This window comes from Populus alba, chromosome 19 (assembly GCF_005239225.2).
Source record: "Populus alba chromosome 19, ASM523922v2, whole genome shotgun sequence".
Classification (NCBI taxonomy): Eukaryota; Viridiplantae; Streptophyta; class Magnoliopsida; order Malpighiales; family Salicaceae; genus Populus; species Populus alba.
The window spans coordinates 4,322,510-4,328,509 of NC_133302.1; positions in this window are offsets into that span (position 1 = coordinate 4,322,510).

Consider the following 6,000-nt stretch of genomic DNA (forward strand, 5'->3'; position numbering starts at 1 on the left):
TTTTATAATAAAACGTTGATATACTATCTTTTAAGAAACAACGAGTGAGGCTCGAATATGAAATCTTTATATACAACGAGTTTGGTCGTTGGTTGCGGCTAGCGTGTTTTGAGAGTATGGTTTGTGTGATTGTTTTTTAATGAATATTTTTTATTTTTAAAATTGTTTTTGACATCAATGCATTAAAATATCTAAAAAAAACACCAAAAAAAATATTTAATTTAAAACAAAAAAAAAATAAAAAAAAATACTTTTTAAAACACAAAAAAAAAAAAAGCAAACATATCTCGATACTTCCTCTCCAATTTCCCAATGATATTTATTATTATTTTTTTTGAGCTAACAATCTTCCTGTTGACGAGAGATAAAATGGAAGGGCACAAGTCGTCTAGTACAGACAAGGGTGTATTTTCATGTGTGCTTGTCTATTTACTAAATCTTTGACCTGTATTCGGTAATCTGCAGCAAGTTATATATATATTTTTTTAATTCTGGATATACAGTTGTTTTAACATATTTTTATATAAAAATTTCAAATTAACAGTCACACTCCCAGCCAAGACTAAATAAAACATTTTTATCTAGATATCTAATAAATAAATCACTCCCTAAAAATTTTATCTATAACTTATAACAACAGTAAATAAAAAAATCAAAAAAAAATAAACCAAAAAAAATGTTTAACAATAATTAAAAAGAAAAATTGAAAAAAATCATGAGATGAATATAGATCAGATATTTGATTTTACAAAATGAAATATCTTCTTGTTTTTATCTATTAAATTTATTTATTAAAATGAATAAAAATACAATGCAAGACCGAGCATATCAAAAATATTTTTGTAAAATAAATATTTTTTTATAAAATAAAGCTTATCTATATAAAATAAGGAAAAACATTCTTAAAAAAATAAATATACACAAAACATTTTTAAAAAAAAAAGACATCTATATTCGAAAAGACTCTGCCAAAACCCATGACTTTAAGCCATGATATCAAGATAAACCAATAGAAAAGAAATTAAAGAATAACCACAAAATCAATCTTTTAAAAAAATAATTAAGCAGAATGATAAAATCATAAGAGAAAATGAGAAAAAACAATCCTTAGATGTGTTAACTTTTAAAACTCGTGATCCATGTTATCCTATCAGAAGCACGACCAAATAGAAAAACCATGAAAACTTAATCTTCTAACAAATCAAAAACTGAAGGTGAAACTGGGGAAAAAAATAAATCAAACAAAAAATTATAATTAAAATAATGAGCGTGAAAATCAAAAAAAAATTTAAAACCAAATTGGAGCGGTAAATTTGAAAAGAAAAAAAATTTAACAAAAGGAAAAGGAAATCAAAAGAGTAATAGGGCTAAATTAAAAAAATAACATAAACTTTGATTGAAGGATGAAAGAGAAAATAACAAAAACTTTAACAAAAAAACAAGAAAAAAATTAAAAATTCAAAAGAATAATGACTGAATTAGAAAAAAAATAACATAAAAAAAACTGTAATTTAAGCGGCCAAGGATTGATATATATATATAAGGACTAAAATTTTAAAAAAATAGGAAAAAATGCATTTTCTCATGGAAGAAGAGAAAAGAATGAAGAAAGAAAAATAAATGACCACCATAAACAAATCATTATCACGTGCCACACCAAGAGGAAAAGCTGGCGAGGCGGCGATTCCAATGACATGGCAGAACAACAGATTTGACCACTAGAAAAAGCACATAAGCTGCCCAAAAGGTGCCGAGTAACTCTCACGCACCCTGCATGAAAGCCTGACAAACTATAACCTCCTGAGTTAAAAAATTAATTATTTATAACAAAAAGTCCAAAACATCCTTAATGATTCTTGTATTAATAAAAATACTTGTGTAAAAAAGACAAAAACACCCCTGAATGCTTGCCCCTTTATTTTTTATTCTAAAAAAACATAAAAGTCATTTTATAATTTTGTAAAAAAAAACATTAAAGCATAAATATTCTTGCCCACCGGTTCAATTTTTTTTAGTGGAGGGGTAATTTTAGTCTTCAAAAAAATTGAAAAAAAAAAAAAACAACTCATTTCAATCATTTAATGGATCAATTAATAATTGAAAATGACCATTTCATTAATTAAAGCTTATTTTCAAGAGCCTTCCTGGTGAAGAGGCACGTTCTAAGCCTTTAGGAGAATAGGTGTTCCTTTTTTGTGAGCAGCATTCAGACATTGTATCCCACATCCTCTTGCATTGTTAAGTGGTTTGGAAACTATGGAACAAAATTGTAGCTTGGAGAGATCTGGAGCTGGGTAATGCCGTATGGCTTTTGACGACCTTCAATGGCAATGGGCTAGGTCTTTTGCAGGGCAACCACTGTAAGTTTGAAAGATCTTGTTTGGGGGGCCTTTATGTTTTAGCATTGTTTGACTATATGGAATGCTAGGAACAACCTGATATATTGAGGAACAAAAGCCAATATGGAAGATATATACTATGGCTTTTGTTTTACTTTGCTGCAGGATGGATCCGGGAATCTCAACTCTTCCTTCTGGTATACCGTTTAATTGCTGATCTGTACAGGAATTATGAATGCATTTCAGCTTGGTCTGCTTAATTTCTGATTTAGTGTGGGTTTGTTTTTTGCTTGGCCTAATAGTAAGGTTATAGGTTTTCTTGTATTTATTTATTATAATTAGGTTGATACCTAGGCTACAATCTATGTAGCTAAAACTCTGCTCAGTTGAGAATAATAGAATGTGTTGGGTTGTGCCTTAGCCAACCTTCCTATTTATATAGAAGGCAGTAGAACACTGCAGTAACTGTAATGATTACAACATCCTATATTAGAATCCTATTCTGATAGATACATGAGTAACTGTAATGATTACAACAATCCTATATTAGAATCCTATTCTATATAATATGCCCCCTCAAGCTGAGGGTGGGGGGTCAACCCGAAGCTTGAAATCGAAAAAGCAGTAAAGGAATGCAACAGGAAAGCGGTTTAGTGAAAGACATCGGGCAAGTTGATCTCGAGAGGGAATAAAACGAATCTGAATTTCTTTCTTGGCAAACGGTCACGAACAAAGTGTATAATTCCACTTCAACATGCTTAGTACGAGCATGGAAAGATAGGATTTGCTGAGAGATAGGTAGCACCAAGATTATCACACCAAATGGTAGGGGCAGAGCTCTGAGGGAACCTGCAAATCTGTTTAACAAGTATTGAAGCCAAATGGACTTCACAGGTACCATCAGCAAGGGCTTTATACTCAAGCCTCAGTAGAGCGAGCAAGCAACAGCCCCAGTGCCGTTGCTTGCCGGATTTCCTAAGAAATCGGCGTCTGAACCAAAAAAGACAAGATAGCCGCCCGTAGACTTGCGATCATCAATACTACCAGCCCAATCTGCATCTATAAAGCCATGTTAGAGAAATAAGAGAGCTCGAGTGATATGGAAAGAAGTTACCATAAGATGCTCGTACCTTTAAGATTACGTAAAATACGTTTTGACAGCGGCCCCAACACCATTATGAGAATCTGTAAGAGCATGCATAAGGACCCTGACAGACTCTGTTAACAGCAAAGCATATATCTGGACGGGCCTGAAGGTTGAAGATATTGAAGAGGCACCACACAATTTGACGAAATCGTGTAGGATCAGAGAATGAATGATCCGATAATAAAATGACTTTCGAAGGGGAGACTGGATACGTATCAACTGGTTTGTAGGAAGTCATACCAGCTCGAGCTGAGGGATGTCAAGAATATATATTATATATTGACGCAGCATTAAACCGTGGTGCATACTGGTAGACTGAACTTCAATACCCAGAAAGTAGTGAACAGCACCTAAGTCACGAAGCTATGAACTTCAGAGCTGAGTAACTGTTATAAGGTGATGAGTATTAATATATAGCCCCACAGAGTTGCTACCCGTGAGCAGAATATCATCAACAATACACCAGGAGACATAAAAAGATATTAAGTACCATCAGATTAAGCTTTGTATAAACAGGGAAGGTGTCCTATACCTTGGAAGCTCGCGAAACCGATGTGAGAGCAAAAAATCACTTAGACGAGTGTACGCCATTGCTCTCGGTGCCTGTTTCAAACCATACAATGATTTGTGCAATCTACACACATTGAGATTGGAAGAGAAGAGTCAACGGAAACCTGGAGGCTGTTTCATATAGACCTCTTCAGTAAGAACACCATTTGAGGAAGGCATATGAATATCAAGGCTGATGAATGCTTCCCAATTTCGCGGAAACCGCAATAGAGAAAACCAATCGGACAGTGGCTTGCTTAATAATCTGGACTGAAAGGTTTTTCAGAATAAATCAATACCTTTCCTGCTGGGTAAAACCTCTAGCAACAAGGTGCGCTTTTATAGCGCTCAATACTACCATCAACCACACGACGTTTGATCCGATATACCCATCTACTGCCACACAAACATTCATCGAAGGATGAAATGGAACCAAAGACCAAGTGCGATTTTCGCGTAAAGCCGGTGATGCTTCATCACACATAGCACTTATGCCCAAAACTGCATATCGGTCAGCAATCAGAGAATGCAAAAGGCTCAGAAGGAGGAGAGAATACAGTACCCGTGTGGAGGTAGACAGTTAGCCCCGGCAGTGGAAGCAGACTAGATTAGCTGTCTTCGGCTGCCGCGATCTAAAGAGTCATAGGATCGTCTGCTGTGTGCTCAGTGGAGACGCCATGGGAAGATGGTTGTAACGAGGAGACCTTGTGGCAGCTAATAAGAAGACAAATCAACCGCATAAGTTGCAGACCAGCGGGAGAGCATGATAAAAGAAGTAGCCTCATAGCATAGGCGACTGTCAGTAGAGGAGGGGCTGGAGGTAGAGAGACCGAAGCAGACAGGGAGTGCTAGCCAGGGAGGGCGAAGCAGAGGAGGGACTTAGAAAGTGCCCCAAGACCATGGCCAGGAGAGTCCGAGACCAATTGACGATCTGAACCCTTGCAGCACTTAGACATAAGGGCTCGTTAGACAAACAAGCATGGGATGATGGCCAAGGGATGGGTGGAGGTTGTGGATCGGGTGCATGTTTGGAGTGGCAAAGCGGAGTGTTGTGGGCTGTTTTGGGTGGCTAGTGAAAGCGTGGGGTAGCGATGGGTGGTTTAGCAAATTTGGGAGGGTGATAGTAGTGGGTGGGGTGGGGGTTGTGGTGGAGACCTTTGCAATCTGTTTAGAATTATCAAAATGGAAACACATGTTCATGGAAGCCGAACATGACGGGAAATATAAATACGGTGAGATGCAATGTCAAGACATCGATAACCAAGATGCGAGGAACTATATCCAAAAAACACACATGGAGAGGAACGAAAATCCAATTTATGATTATTATATGGACACAGAAAAGGAAAACCAAAGACACCCAAAGGTACGCAAAAAAATGATAATCAGGAGACGTTGAAATAAAACAATCAAACGGAGAGCGATGGGCAAGAATAGGAGTATGCATGCGATTTATAAGATAAACAGAGGTTTCGAAAGCATAATTCCAGAATCGAAAAGGTGCTTTACATTGCCCTAAAAGAGTAAGACTTGTTTCCACAATATGCCTATGACGACGCTCTACTGTTCCATTTTGTTCATGAGTGTGGGGACAAATCAGACGATGATGAATACCAATGGTCTGAAAAAATGTGGATAGTTTTCGGTATTCACCACCCCAATCAGTTTGAACAGATTTTATTTTTAAGGAAAATTGATGTTCGACAAGAGTTTGAAATTGATGAAAAACAGAGTAAACATCAGACTTGGCAACTAGAGGATAATACCATACATTATTTAGTATAAGCATCAACGAAGATAACAAAATAACGATAGCCATCTGAAGAAAAAAAGAGGAGCAGGGCCCCATACATCACTAAAAATATAATTCAAGTGGAGCAGAAGTTTTGTGACCAGTAGGTCCTAAAGGACAAACGCAAATGATTTTCCTAAAGGACAACTTTGACATTGAAAATTAAGACGTTT